A 16,554-nucleotide genomic window follows, 5' to 3' on the forward strand; every position below is an offset into this window, starting at 1 on the left:
GAGATTGCTTGTGTCTTCCCCAGTGACCACAGATCTGAAGTACCCATTTAATTCTTCTGCCATTTCTTTGTTCCCTGTAATATATTCCCCTGTTTCTGTCTTCAAGGGCCCAATTTTAGTCTTAACCATTTTTTTGCCTTGCACATACTTAAAAAAGCTTTTACTATCCTCCTTTATATTATTGGCCAGTTTACCTTCGTACCTCATTTTTTCTCTGCGTATTTCCTTCTTAGTAATCTTCTGTTGCTCTTTAAAAGCTTCCCAGTCCTCCGTTTTCCCACTTATCCTTGCTATGTTATACTTTTTCTCTTTTAACTTTATATGTTTCTTAACTTCCCTCGTCAGCCACGGCCGCCCATGCCTCCTCCTGGGATCTTTCTTCCTTTTAGGAATGAACTGATCCTGCATCTTCTGCACTATACACAGAAATATCCACCATTGTTCCTCCATGGTCATCCCTGCTAAGGTATTGCACCATTGAACCTTGGCCAGCTCCTCCCTCATAGCTCCATAGTTCCCTTTATTAAACAGAAGTACTGTCACTTCTGACTGTACCCTCTCCCTCTCAAATTGCAGATTGAAGCTTATTGTATTATGGTCACTACTTCCCAATGGCTCCTTCACTTCGAGGTCACTGACCAATTCTGGTTCGTTGCACATACCAGATCCAGAATTGCCTTCTCCCTGGTCGGCTCCAGCACCAGCTGCTCTAAGAATCCATCTCTGAGGCACTCCACAAAGTCTCTTTCTTGAGGTCCAATACCATCCTGATTCTCCCAGTCACCTGCATGTTAAAATCCCCCATAACAACTGTAGTGACATCTTTGCGACAGGCCAATTTCAGCTCCTGATTCAACTTACATCCGACATCCAGACTACTATTTGGGGGCCTGTAGATGACTCCCAAGAGAGTCTTTTTACCCTTAGTATTTGGCAGCTCTATCCACACTGACTCTACATCTCCAGACTCTAGGTCCCCCCGCGCAAGGGACTGAATATCATCCCTTACCAACAAGGCCACCCCATCCCCTCTGCCCGTCAGTCTGTCCTTACGATAGCACGTGTAGCCTTGAATATTCATTTCCCAGGCCCTGTCCACTTGAAGCCACGTCTCAGTTATCCCCACAATATCGTATCTGCCAATTTCCAAAAGAGCCTCAAGCTCATCCATCTTATGTCTAATGCTTCGTGCATTCATGTATAGTATTTTTAATTTGTTACTGCTCTCACCCTTCCCATCAACCCCTTTTTCACTCAACCTTACAGCATGATCCCTTTCCGAGTTTTCTGCCTCATTGATACAGTTGTCTTTCTTGACTTCTCTTGTTCTAACTTGCCCTTCAATTTCCTTTTTAAACATCCAGTTTGTCCCCTCCCCCCCGCTATTTAGTTTAAACGTAGCTGTGTTGCAGTAGCAAACCTGCCTGCCAGAATGCTGGTCCCTAACCTATTAAGGTGCAAACCGTCTCTCTTGTAGAATTTATGCTTACCACAAAACATACCCCAGTGATCCAAGAATTTAAATCCTTGCTTCCTGCACCAGTTCCCCAGCCACACGTTCAAGTCCATTATCTCCCTGTTTCTGACCTCACCAGCCCGAGGAACTGGAAGCCAACTGGAGATAACCACCTTGGACGTCCTGCTTTTCAGCCTTCTTCCTAGTTCTCCGAAGTCCCGCTGTCGTGTGTTCCTCCTCTTCTTCCCGACATCATTCGTGCCGACATGTACCACCACCTCTGGCTCTTCACCTTCGTCCTTGAGGATTTCCTGCACTCTGTCCGCGATGTCTTTCACTCTAGCACCAGGAAGGCAACACACCATCCTTAAATCCCGTCTGCTGCCACAAAAACCCCGGTCAGTTCCTCTCACGATGGAGTCTCCTATTATCACGGCTCTGTGTGACGTCCGACTCTTCCGCTCTGCCTCTGCGCCAACCTTTGGTTGACAGACCTGGCCGCCTTGCGAACTGGCAATGTCATCAGTCTCTACTGTTTCCAAAAGCTTCAACTTGTTCCTGACAGGTACTTCTCCCAGGGTCTCTTGCACCTGTCTCCTCTCTGCCTTCCTCATTGTCTGCTCACTTCTGCTCTCTTCTGGAACGATTGGTGTAATAACCTCGCTGAAGGTCTTGTCCAGAAAGATCTCATTCTCTCGGATGAGCCTAAGGTCCTCGAGTTCTTTCATCAGCGCTGCAATATGCTCGGTCAATTGCTGAATGTGCACACACTTTCCACACATATACGAGCCAGACACACCAGAGTCGTTGACATCCTACATCAAGCACGTAGCACACTGAACCAGCTGGGCAGTCATGTCTTCACCCTCTTCAACTGTGGTGTAATCACTTCACTCAACCTCCTTGTCAAAGACTCCTGAGCTGAAGCCTTATTCTTCGATCCAAACTTCCTTAGACCCTCTTTTTGTGGCAAGTCTGTGGACTCTTAATTAAGGTTAGAGGAGGAGGGAGGGAGGGGGAGGGAGACCCTACTTTGTAGGACCTGGGGTTTAGAACACACCCACTCTAATAGCAATCACTTACCTTCCCGACCGGCTTTGCACTCCGTCTGAACTTCCGCCCAGCTCCCGCCGCTCTCGATGTTCCATGTTTCAATGTTCCATGTTCCAATGTTCCAAGTTCTGTGTTCCATTTTCAATGTTCCATGTTCTATGTTTCGATGTTCCATGTTCTATATTCCATGTTCTATGATCCATGTTCTATATTCCATGTTCTGTGTTCTATGTTTCGATGTTCCATGTTCTATGTCACATGTTCTATGTTCTGTGTTTCATGCTGGATGTTCCATGTTCTGTTGTCCATGTTCTATGTTCCATGTTCCAATGTTCCATGGTCTGCGTTCCATGTTCCATGTTTCGATGTTCGATGTTCTATGTTCCATGTTTTTATGTTCCATGTTTCGATGTTCCATGTTTCGATGTTCTATGTTCTATGTTGGATGTTCTGTTGTCCATGTCCTATGTTCCATGTTCTGTGTTCCATGTTCTGTGTTCCATGTTTTGATGTTCCATGCTTCGGTGTTCCCTGTTCTGTGATCCATGTTCTATGTTCCATGCTCTGTGTTCCATGTTTTGATGTTGCATGCTCTATGTTCCATGTTCTATGTTGCATGTTCTAAGTTCCATGTTTTAATGTTCCATGTCTGTGTTCCATGCTTCAAAGTTCCATGTGTTATGTTCCATTATCTGTGTTCCATGTTCCATATTTCAATGTTCGATGTTCTATGATCCATGTTTCGATGTTTCATCTTTCGATGTTCCCTGTTCTTTGTTCCATGTTTTGATGTCCCATGCTCTATGTTCCATGTTCTATGTTCCACATTCGATGTTCCATGTTTCAAGGTTCCATGTTCAATGTCCCATGTTCTGTTGACCATGTTTTACGTTCCATGTTCTGTGTTCCACATTCCAATGTTCCATGTTCTATGTTCCTTGTTTCAATGTTCCATGTTCTATATTTCATGTTCTTTGTTCCATGTTCCGATGTTCCATATTCTATGTTCCATGTTCTGTATTCCAAGTTTCAATGTTCCATGTTCCATTTTACATGTTCTATGTTCCACGTTCTATATTCCATGTTCTATGTTCCATGTTTCAATTTCCCATGCTCTATGTTCCATGTTCTGTGTTCAGTGTTCGATGTTCCATGTTTTGCTGTTCCATGTTTCAATGTTCTATGTTCTTTGTTCTATGTTTGGATGTCCCATCCTCTATGTTTAACGCTCTGTGTTCAATGTTCTATGTTCCATGTTTCAATGTTCCATGCTTCGATGTTCTATGTTCTATGTTGCATGATCTGTGGTCCATATTCTATGTTCCATGTTCTGTTGTCCATGTCCTATGTTCCATGTTCTGTGTTCCATGATCTATGTTCCATGCTTCGATGTTTCATGTTCTGTGGTCCATGATCTATGCTCCATGTTCTGTGTTCCATGTTTTGATGTCCCATGCTCTATGTTCCATGTTCTGTGTTCAATGTTCTATGTTCCATGTTTCTAAGATCCATGTTTTGATGTTCCATGTTTCGATGTTCTATGTTCTATGTTGCATGATCTGTGGTCCATATTCTATGTTCCATGTTCTGTTGTCCATGTCCTATGTTCCATGTTCTGTGTTCCATGTTTCGATGTTCCATGCTTCGATGTTTCATGTTCTGTGGTCCATGTTATATGTTCCATGTTCTGTGTTCCATGTTTTGATGTCCCATGCTCTATGTTCCACGTTTCGATTTTCCATGTTCTATGTTCCATGTTCTGTGGTCCACTTTCTATGTTCCATATTCTAAGTTCCATGTTATGCGTTCCATTTTCTATATTCTGTGGTGCATGTTCTGTGTTCCATGTTTCAATGTTCCATGGTCTATGTTCCATGTTTCAATCTCCCATGCTCTATGTTCCATGTTCTGTGTACGGTGTTCTATGTTCCATGTTTCGACATTTCGCATTTAAATGTTCGATGTTTTATGTTCCATATTCTGTGTTCCATGTTCCATGTTTCGATGTTTGATGTTCTATGTTCCATGTTTCTATGTTCCATATTTTGATGTTCTATGTTCTATGTTTCATCTTCTGTGGTCCATGTTCTATGTTCCATGTTCTGTTGTCCATGTCCTATGTTCCATGTTTTGTGTTCCATGTTTTGATGTTCTATGCTTTGATATTCCCTATTCTGTGGTCCATGTTTTATGTTCCATGCTCTGTGTTCCATGTTTTGATGTCCCATGTTTCGATGTTCCATGTTTCAATATTCCATGTACTATGTTCCATGTTTTAATGTTCCATGTTTTGATGTTCCATGTTCTATGTTACATGTTCTGTGTTCCATGTTTCAATGTTCCATGTTCTATGTTCCATGTTTTGTGTTCCATGTTTCAATGTTCCATGTTTTATCCATCATGATCTGTGTTCTATGCTTTGATGTTCCATGTTTTGATGTTCCATGTTTCGATGTTCCATGTTCTATGTTCCATGTTCTGTGGTCCACGTTCTATTTTCCATGTTCTATGTTCCATGTCATGTGTTCCATGCTTTGATGTTCCATGTTCAATATTCTATGTTCTGTGTTCCATGTTTCAATGTTCCATGTTTCGATCTCCCATGCTCTATGTTCCATGATTTGTGTTCGATGTTCTACGCTCTGTGTTTCGATGCTCCACGTTACAATGTTTCATGTTTTCTGTTCCATGCTTTGATGTCCCATGCTTTATGTTCCATGTTCTGTGTTCGATGTTCTATGTTCCATGTTTTGATGTTCCATGTTGCATGTTCTGTGTTCCATGTTTCGATGTTCAATGTTCTGTGTTCCATGTTCTATGTTCCATGTTTGGATGTTCAATGTTTCGATGTTCCATCTTCTATGTTCTGTGTTCTGTGGTCCATGTTCTGTGTTTCATGTTCTATGTTCCAATGTTTGATGTTCCATGTTTGATTACCATCTTCTATGATCCATGTTCTGTGGTCCATGTTCTATGTTCCATGTTATATGTTCCTTGTTCTATGTTCCATGTTTCGATGTTTCATGTTCTGTGTTCGATGTTCTGTGTTCCATGTTTCAATGTTCCATGTTCTATGTTCCATGTTCTCTGTTCCATGTTCTATATTCCATGTTTTGATGTTCCATGTGTTGATGTTTCATGTTTTGAGTTTCATGGTCTATATTTCATGTTCTGTGTTCCATATTTCAATTTTGCGTGTTCTATGTTCCATGTTCTGTGTTCCATGTTCCATGTTTGGATGTTCAATGTTTTGATGTTCCATCTTCTATGTTCCGTGTTCTGTGGTCCATGTTCTGTGTTTCATGTTGTATGTTCCATGTTTCGATGTTCCATGTTCTGTGTTCGATGTTCTGTGTTCCATGTTTCAATGTTCCATGTTCTATGTTCTATGTTCCATGCTTTGATGTTCCATTTTCTATATTCCATGTTCTGTGTTCCATGTTTCAATGTTACATGTTCTGTGTTCCATGCTCTATGTTCCATGTTGTATGTTCCATGTTTCGATGTCCCATGCTCTATGTTCTATGTTCTGTGTTTGATGTTCTATGCTCCATGTCTTGATGTTCCATGTTTCAATGTTCCATGTTCTATGTTCCTTGTTCTATGTTCCATGTTTCAATGTAACATGTTTCAATGTTCCATGTTCTATGTTCTATGTTTCGATGTTCCATGTTGTATGTTCCATGTTTCAATATCCCATGCTCTATGTACCATTTTCTGTGTTCGATGTTCTATGTTCCATGTTTCAATATTCCATGGTCTATGTTCCATGTTCTGTGTTCCATGCTTCGATGTTCCATGTTCTATATTCCATGTTTCGATGTTTCATGTTTCATTGTTCCATGTTCTATCCTTCATCATCTGTGTTCCATGTTTCAATGTTCCATGGGCTATGTTTCATTTTCTTTGTTCCATGTTCTGTGTTCCATGTTCGATGTTCCATGATCTATCTTCCATATGTACATTTTCCATGTTCTGTGTTCCATGTTCTATGTTCCATGTTGCGATGTTCCACGTTTTGATTTTCCATGTTCTATGTTCCATGTTCTGTGGTCCATGTTCCACGTTCCATATTCTAAGTTCCATGTTCTGTGTTCCATGTTCTGTGTTCTGTGGTCTAGGTTCTGTGTTCCATGTTTCAATCTTCCATGTTCGATATTCCATGTTTCGATCTTTCATGCTCTATGTTCCATGTTCTGTGTTCGATGTTCTATGATCCATGTTTCGACATTTTATGTTTCAATATTCCAGGTTTTATGTTCCATATTCTGTGTTCCATGTTCCATGTTTCAATGTGCGATGTTCTTTGTTCCATGTTTCGATGTTCCATGTTTCGATGTTCCATGTTCTATGTTTCATGTTCTGTGTTCCATGATCTATGTTCCATGATCTGTGGTCCATGTTTTATGTTCCATGTTTCAATGTTCCACATTCTATGTTCCACGTTTCGATCTCCCATGTTCTATGTTCCATGTTTCAACATTTCGCATTTCAATGTTCGATGTTTTATGTTCCATATTCTGTGTTCCATGTTCCATGTTTCGATGTTTGATGTTTTATGTTCCATATTCTCTGTTCCATGTTCCATGTTTCGATGTTTGATGTTCTATGTTCCATGTTTCTATGTTCCATATTTTGATGTTCTATGTTCTATGTTCCATCTTCTGTGGTCCATGTTCTATGTTCCATGTTCTGTTGTCCATGTCCTATGTTCCATGTTTTGATGTTCTATGCTTCGATGTTCCCTGTTCTGTGGTCCATGTTTTATGTTCCATGCTCTGTGTTCCATGTTTTGATGTCCCATGTTTCGATGTTCCATGTTTCAATGTTCCATGTTTTAATGTTCCATGTTTTGATGTTCCTTGTTCTATGTTCCATGTTTTGTGTTCCATGTTTCAATGTTCCATGTTCTGTCCATCATGATCTGTGTTCCATGCTTTGATGTTCCATGTTTTGATGTTCCATGTTCTGTGTTCCATGTTCTATGTTCCATGTTGCGATGTTCCATGTTTCGATGTTCCATGTTCTATGTTCCATGTTATGTGGTCCACGTTCTACTTTCCATGTTCTATGTTCCATGTCATGTGTTCCATGCTTTGATGTTCCATGTTAATATTCCATGTTATGTGTTCCATGTTTCAATGTTCCATTTTCTATGTTCCATGTTTCGATCTCCCATGCTCTATGTTCCATGATTTGTGTTCGATGTTCTACGCTCTATGTTTCGATGCTCCACGTTACAATGTTTCATGTTTTATGTTCCATGCTTTGATGTCCCATGCTTTATGTTCCATGTTCTGTGTTCGATGTTCTATGTTCCAAGTTTTGATGTTCCATGTTGCATGTTCTGTGTTCCATGTTTCGATGTTCCATGTTCTGTGTTCCATGTTCTATGTTCCATGTTTGGATGTTCAATGTTTCGATGTTCCATGTTCTATGTTCCGTGTTCTGTGGTCCATGTTCTATGTTCCATGTTTGGATGTTCAATGTTTTGATGTTCCATCTTCTATGTTCCGTGTTCTGTGGTCCATGTTCTGTGTTCCATGCTCTATGTTCCATGTTCAGCATTACATGTTCTGTGTTCCACATTCTATGTTCCATGTTCTATATTCCATGTTTTGACGTTCCATGTTTTGATGTTCCATGTTCTGTGTTCCATGTTTCGATGTCCCGTGCACTATGTTCCATGTTCTGTGTTCCATGTTCTATGTTCCAGGTTTCGCTTTTCCATGTTTCAATGTTCCATGTTCTATGTTCCATGTTCTGTGTTCCATGTTTCGATGTCCCATGTTCTATGATCCCTGTTTTGATGTTCCATGTTTCAATGTTCCAAGTTCTATGTTCCACATTCTGTAGTCCATGTTCTATGTTCCAAGTTCTGTGTTCCATGTTCTGATGTTCCATTTTCTATGTTCCATGTTCTGAGTTCCATGTTTCAATGTTCCATATTCAATGCTCCATATTCAGTGTTCCATGTTCTGATGTTCCATGTTCTGAGTTCAATGTTTCAATGTTCTGTGTTCTGTGTTCCATGTTCTATGTTCCATGTTCTGTGTTCCATGTTTCGATGTTCCATGCTCTATGTTCCATGTTCTGTGTTCCATGTTTTGATGTTCTACGTTCTATGTTCCATGATTCGATGTTCCATTTATCAATGTTCTATGTTCTATGTTCGATGTTCTATGTTCCATGTTTCGATATTCCATGTTCTATGTTACATGTTCTATGTTCCATGTTTCGATGTTCCATGTTCTATGTTCCATATTTCAATGTTCCATGTTCTATGTTTCATGCTTCGGTGTTCCATGTTTCAATGTTCCATGTTCTATGTTCCATGTTCCTTGTTCCATGTTCTGTGTTCAATGGTTCGATGTTCCATGTTCTATGTTCTGTGGTCCACGTTCTATGTTTCATGTTCTATGTTCCATGTTCTGTGTTCGATGTATTATGTTCCATGTTCTGTGGTCCATGTTCTATGTTCCATGTTCTGTTGTCCATGTCCTATGTAATATGTTCCATGTTCTGTGTTTGATGTATTATGTTCCATGTTCTGTGGTCCATGTTCTATATTCCATGTTCTGTTGTCCAGGTCCTATGCTCTATGTTCCATGTTACGACGTTTCACGTTTCAATGTTCCATGTTTCAATGTTCCATATTCTGTGTTCCATGTTACATGTTTTGATGTTCGATGTTCTGTGTTCCATGTTTCTATGTTCCATGTTCTATGCTCCATGTTCTGTGTTCCATGTTCTATGCTCCATGTTCTATGTTCCATATTCTGTGTTCCATGTTTCAATGTTCCATGGTCTATGTTCCATGTTCTGTGTGCCATGTTTCGATGTTACATGCTTTGATGTTCCCTGTTCTATGTTCCATGTTTCGATCTCCCATGCTCTATGTTCCATGTTCTGTGTACCATGTTTTGATGTCCCATGCTCTATGTTCCATGTTCTATGTTCCACGTTCGATGTTCCTTGTTTCGATGTTCCATGTTTCAATGTTCCACGTTCTATGTTCCATGTTCTGTGTTTCATGTTTCGATGTTCCATGTTCTATGCTTCATGATCTGTGTTCCAGGCTTCGATGTTCCATGTTCTATGTTCCAGGTTCTGTGTTCCATTTTTCTATGATCCATGTTCTATGTTCCATGTTCTGTGTTCCATGTTTCAATGTTCCATGTTCTATCCTTCATCACCTGTGTTCCATGCTTCAATGTTCCATGTTCTATGTTCCAGGTTCTGTATTCCATGTTTCAATGTTCCATGACCTATGTTCCATGTTCTGTGTTCCATGTTCGATGTTCGATGTTCTATATTCCATATTTAAAAGTTCTATGTTTTGATGTTCCATGTTCTGTGCTCCATGTTCTGTATTCCACGTTTCAATGTTCCATGTTCTATCCATCATGATATGTGTTCCATGCTTTGATGTTCCATGTTTTGATGTTCCATGTTCTATGTTCCATGTTCTATGTTCCATGTTTCGATGTTCCATGTTCTGTGTTCCATATTCTGTGTTCCATGTTCGATGTTTGATGTTCTATATTCCATATTTAAAAGTTCTATGTTTTGATGTTCCATGTTCTGTGTTCCAAGTTCTGTGTTCCACGTTTCAATGTTCCATGTTCTATCCATCATGATATGTGTTCCATGCTTTGATGTTCCATGTTTTGATGTTCCATGTTTTATGTTCCATGTTCTATGTTCCATGTTTCGATGTTCCATGTTCTGTGTTCCATATTCTGTGTTCCATGTTTCGATGTTCCATGTCATATGTTCCATGTTCTGTCCACATTCTATTTTCCATGTTCTATGTTCCATGTCATGTGTTCCATGCTTTGATGTTCCATGTTCAATATTCCATGTTCTGTGTTCCATGTTCAATATTCCATGTTCTGTGTTCCATGTTTCAATGTTCCATGCTCTATGTTCCATGTTTTGCGTTCGATGTTCTACGCTCTATGATTTGATGCTCCATGTTTCAATGTTCTATGTTCGATGTTCTATGTTCCATGTTTCGATGTTCCATGTTCTATGTTACATGTTCTATGTTCCATGTTTCGATGTTCCATGTTCTATGTTCCATATTTCAATGTTCCATGTTCTATGTTTCATGCTTCGGTGTTCCATGTTTCAATGTTCCATGTTCTATGTTCCACGTTCCTTGTTCCATGTTATATGTTCAATGGTTCGATGTTCCATGTTCTATGTTCTGTGGTCCACGTTCTATGTTTCATGTTCTATGTTCAATGTTCTGTGTTCGATGTATTATGTTCCATGTTCTGTGGTCCATGTTCTATGTTCCATGTTCTGTTGTCCATGTCCTATGTTCTATGTTCCATGTTCTGTGTTCGATGTATTATGTTCCATGTTCTGTGGTCCATGTTCTATATTCCATGTTCTGTTGTCCATGTCCTATGCTCTATGTTCCATGTTACGACGTTTCACATTTCAATGTTCCATGTTTTATGTTCCATATTCTGTGTTCCATGTTACATGTTTCGATGTTCGATGTTCTGTGTTCCATGTTTCTATGTTCCATGTTTCAATGTTCCATGTTCTATGCTCCATGTTCTGTGTTCCATGTTCTATGTTCCATATTCTGTGTTCCACGTTTCAATGTTCCATGTTCTGTGTGCCATGTTTCGATGTTACATGCTTTGATGTTCCCTGTTCTATGTTCCATGTTTCGATCTCCCATGCTCTATGTTCCATGTTCTGTGTACCATGTTTTGATGTCCCATGCTCTATGTTCCATGTTCTATGTTCCACGTTCGATTTTGCTTGTTTCAATGTTCCATGTTTCAATGAACCACGTTCTATGTTCCATGTTCTGTGTTTCATGTTTCGATGTTCCATGTTCTATGCTTCATGATCTGTATTCCATGCTTCGATGTTCCATTTTTTATGTTCCAGGTTCTGTGTTCCATATTTCTATGTTCCATGTTCTATGTTCCATGTTCTGTGTTCCATGTTTCAAAGTTCCATGTTCTATCCTTCATCATCTGTGTTCCATGCTTCGATGTTCTATGTTCCAGGTTCTGTATTCCATGTTTCAATGTTCCATGACCTATGTTCCATGTTCTGTGTTCCATGTTCTATGTCCCATGTTGTGATGTTCCACATTTTGATTTTCCATGTTCTATGTTCCATGTTCTATCTCCCATATTTAAATGTTCTATGTTTTGATGTTCCATGTTCTGTGTTCCATGTTTTCATGTTCCATGTTCTGTGTTCCATGTTCTATGTCCCATGTTGTGATGTTCCACATTTTGATTTTCCATGTTCTATGTTCCATGTTCTGTGGTCCACGTTCCGCGTTCCATATTCTAAGTTCCATGTTCTATGTTCTGTGGTCCATGTTCTGTGTTCCACGTTTCAATGTTCTATCCATCATGATCTGTGTTCCATGCTTTGATGTTCCATGTTTGATGTTCCATGTTCTGTGTTCCATGTTCTGTATTCCATGTTTCAATGTTCCATGTTCTATGTTCCATGTTCTGTGGTCCACATTCTATTTTCCATGTTCTATGTTCCATGTCATCTGTTCCATGCTTTGATGTTCCATGTTCAATATTCCATGTTCTGTGTTCCATGTTCAATATTCCATGTTCTGTGTTCCATGTTTCAGTGTTCCATGCTCTATGTTCCATGTTTTGTGTTTGATGTTCTACGCTCTATGATTTGCTGCTCCACGTTTCAATGTTCCATGTTCTATGTTCCATGCTTTGATGTCCCATGCTCTATGTTCCATGTTCTGTGTTCGATGTTCTATGTTCCATGTTTCGAAGTCCCATGTTCCATGTTCTGTGTCCCATGTTCTATGTTCCATGTTCTGTGTTCCATGTTCTATGTTCCATGTTTGGATGTTCAATGTTTCGATGTTCCATCTTCTATGTTTTGGGTTCTGTGGTCCATGTTCTGTGTTTCATGTTCTATGTTCCATGTTTCGATGTTCCATGTTTGATGTTCCATCTTCTATGATCCATGTTCTGATGTCCGTGTTCTATGTTCCATGTTATATGTTTCTTGTTCTATGTTCCATGTTTCGATATTCCATGTTCAGTCATCCATGTTCTATGTTCCATGTTCTGTGTTCCATGTTTCGATGTTCCATGTTCTATGTTCCATGTTCTGATGACTATGCCATATGTTCCATGTTTCGATAATCCATGTTCTATGTTCCGTGTTCTGTGTTCCATATTTTGATGCTCTACGTTCTATGTTCCATGATTTGATGTTCCATGTTTCAATGTTCCATGTTGTATGTTCCATGTTCTATGTTCCATGTTTCGATGTTCCATGTTTTATATTACATGGTCTATGTTCCATGTTTCGATGTTCCATGTTCTATGTTCCATATTTCAATATTCCATGTTCTATGTTCCATGCTTCGATGTTCCATGTTTCAATGTTCCATGTTCTATGTTCCATGTTCCATGTTCTGTGTTCCATGTTTTGCTGTTCCATGTTCTATGTTCTGTGGTCCATGTTCTATGTTTCATGTTCTATGTTCCATGTTCTGTGTTCCATGTATTATGTTCCATGTTCTGTGGTCCATATTCTATATTCCATGTTCTGTGGCCATGTCCTATGCCCTATGTTCCATGTTCTGTGTTCGATGGTCTATGTTCCATGTTTCGACGTTTCACGTTTCAATGTTCCATGTTTTATGTTTCATATTCTGTGTTCCATGTTACATGTTTCGATTTTCGATGTTCTGTGTTCCATGTTTCTATGTTCCATGTTTTAATGTTCCATGTTCTTTGTTCCATATTGTGTTCCATGTTCTATGTTCCATATTCTGTGGTCCATGTTTTATGTTCCATGTTTCAATGTTCCATGGCTTATGTTCCATGTGTTGTGTGCCACATTTCGATGTTCCATGCTTCGATGTTCCACATTCTATGTTCCATGTTTCGATCTCCCATGCTCTTTGTTCTATGTTCTGTGTACTATGTTTTGATGTCCCATGCTCTATGTTCCATGTTCTATGTTCCACGTTCGATGTTCCTTGTCTCGATGTTCCATGTTTTAATGTTCCACGTTCTATGTTCCATGTTCCATGTTTTGATGTTCCATGTTCTATGTTCCATGTTCTGTGTTTCGTGTTTCAATGTTCCATGTTCTATGCTTCATGATCTGTGTTCCATGCTTCGATGTTCCATGTTCTATGTTCCAGGTTCTGTGTTCCATATTTCTATGTTCCATGTTCTATGTTCCATGTTCTGTGTTCCATGTTTCAAAGTTCCATGTTCTATCCTTCATCATCTGTGTTCCATGCTTCGATGTTCTATGTTCCAGGTTCTGTATTCCATGTTTCAATGTTCCATGACCTATGTTCCATGTTCTGTGTTCCATGTTCTATGTCCCATGTTGTGATGTTCCACATTTTGATTTTCCATGTTCTATGTTCCATGTTCTATCTCCCATATTTAAATGTTCTATGTTTTGATGTTCCATGTTCTGTGTTCCATGTTTTCATGTTCCATGTTCTGTGTTCCATGTTCTATGTCCCATGTTGTGATGTTCCACATTTTGATTTTCCATGTTCTATGTTCCATGTTCTGTGGTCCACGTTCCGCGTTCCATATTCTAAGTTCCATGTTCTATGTTCTGTGGTCCATGTTCTGTGTTCCACGTTTCAATGTTCTATGTTCTATCCATCATGATCTGTGTTCCATGCTTTGATGTTCCATGTTTGATGTTCCATGTTCTGTGTTCCATGTTCTGTATTCCATGTTTCAATGTTCCATGTTCTATGTTCCATGTTCTGTGGTCCACATTCTATTTTCCATGTTCTATGTTCCATGTCATCTGTTCCATGCTTTGATGTTCCATGTTCAATATTCCATGTTCTGTGTTCCATGTTCAATATTCCATGTTCTGTGTTCCATGTTTCAGTGTTCCATGCTCTATGTTCCATGTTTTGTGTTTGATGTTCTACGCTCTATGATTTGCTGCTCCACGTTTCAATGTTCCATGTTCTATGTTCCATGCTTTGATGTCCCATGCTCTATGTTCCATGTTCTGTGTTCGATGTTCTATGTTCCATGTTTCGAAGTCCCATGTTCCATGTTCTGTGTCCCATGTTCTATGTTCCATGTTCTGTGTTCCATGTTCTATGTTCCATGTTTGGATGTTCAATGTTTCGATGTTCCATCTTCTATGTTTTGGGTTCTGTGGTCCATGTTCTGTGTTTCATGTTCTATGTTCCATGTTTCGATGTTCCATGTTTGATGTTCCATCTTCTATGATCCATGTTCTGATGTCCGTGTTCTATGTTCCATGTTATATGTTTCTTGTTCTATGTTCCATGTTTCGATATTCCATGTTCAGTCATCCATGTTCTATGTTCCATGTTCTGTGTTCCATGTTTCGATGTTCCATGTTCTATGTTCCATGTTCTGATGACTATGCCATATGTTCCATGTTTCGATAATCCATGTTCTATGTTCCGTGTTCTGTGTTCCATATTTTGATGCTCTACGTTCTATGTTCCATGATTTGATGTTCCATGTTTCAATGTTCCATGTTGTATGTTCCATGTTCTATGTTCCATGTTTCGATGTTCCATGTTTTATATTACATGGTCTATGTTCCATGTTTCGATGTTCCATGTTCTATGTTCCATATTTCAATATTCCATGTTCTATGTTCCATGCTTCGATGTTCCATGTTTCAATGTTCCATGTTCTATGTTCCATGTTCCATGTTCTGTGTTCCATGTTTTGCTGTTCCATGTTCTATGTTCTGTGGTCCATGTTCTATGTTTCATGTTCTATGTTCCATGTTCTGTGTTCCATGTATTATGTTCCATGTTCTGTGGTCCATATTCTATATTCCATGTTCTGTGGCCATGTCCTATGCCCTATGTTCCATGTTCTGTGTTCGATGGTCTATGTTCCATGTTTCGACGTTTCACGTTTCAATGTTCCATGTTTTATGTTTCATATTCTGTGTTCCATGTTACATGTTTCGATTTTTGATGTTCTGTGTTCCATGTTTCTATGTTCCATGTTTTAATGTTCCATGTTCTTTGTTCCATATTGTGTTCCATGTTCTATGTTCCATATTCTGTGGTCCATGTTTTATGTTCCATGTTTCAATGTTCCATGGCTTATGTTCCATGTGTTGTGTGCCACATTTCGATGTTCCATGCTTCGATGTTCCACATTCTATGTTCCATGTTTCGATCTCCCATGCTCTTTGTTCTATGTTCTGTGTACTATGTTTTGATGTCCCATGCTCTATGTTCCATGTTCTATGTTCCACGTTCGATGTTCCTTGTCTCGATGTTCCATGTTTTAATGTTCCACGTTCTACGTTCCATGTTCCATGTTTTGATGTTCCATGTTCTATGTTCCATGTTCTGTGTTTCGTGTTTCAATGTTCCATGTTCTATGCTTCATGATCTGTGTTCCATGCTTCGATGTTCCATGTTCTATGTTCCAGGTTCTGTGTTCCATATTTCTATGTTCCATGTTCTATGTTCCATGTTCTGTGTTCCATGTTTCAATGTTCCATGTTCTATCCTTCATCATCTGTGTTCCATGCTTCGATGTTCCATGTTTAGATGAGATTAGATTACATTACAGTTCTATGTTCCAGGTTCTGTGTTCCATGTTTCAATGTTCCATGACCTATGTTCCATGTTCTGGGTTCCATGTTCTGTGTTCCATGTTCGATGTTCCATGTTCTATATTCCATATTTAGATGTTCCATGTTTTGATGTTCCATGTTCTGTGTTCCATGTTCTATGTTCCATGTTGCGATGTTCCACGTTTTCATTTTCCATGTTCAATGTTCCATGTTCTATCGTCCACGTTCCACGTTCCATATTCAAGTTCCATGTTCTATGTTCTGTGGTCCATGTTCTATGCTCCATGTTTCAATGTTCCATGTTCGATGTTCTATGTTTCAACGTTCCATGTTCTGTGTTCCATGTTACAATGTTCCATGTTCTATGCTCCATGTTTTGATCTCCCATGCTCTATGTTCCATGTTGTGTGTTCGATGTTCTATGTTCCATGTTTCAACGTTTC

At 39.5% G+C, this 16,554-nt stretch overlaps 1 protein-coding gene across 2 annotated transcripts in view; it reads right to left on the minus strand.

Annotated features, from left to right (window-relative positions):
• The window catches only part of LOC148149685 (SPRY domain-containing protein 3-like), a 1,210,740-nt gene that overhangs the window by 978,235 nt on the left and 215,951 nt on the right, over nucleotides 1–16,554 (minus strand). The gene's annotated exons all lie outside the window — the stretch shown is intronic.

Source organism: Chiloscyllium plagiosum, unplaced genomic scaffold (genome assembly GCF_037043375.1).
Source record: "Chiloscyllium plagiosum isolate Xiang-an unplaced genomic scaffold, Cpla_swu_hap1 HiC_scaffold_7, whole genome shotgun sequence".
In the NCBI taxonomy this organism is placed as follows: domain Eukaryota; kingdom Metazoa; phylum Chordata; class Chondrichthyes; order Orectolobiformes; family Hemiscylliidae; genus Chiloscyllium; species Chiloscyllium plagiosum.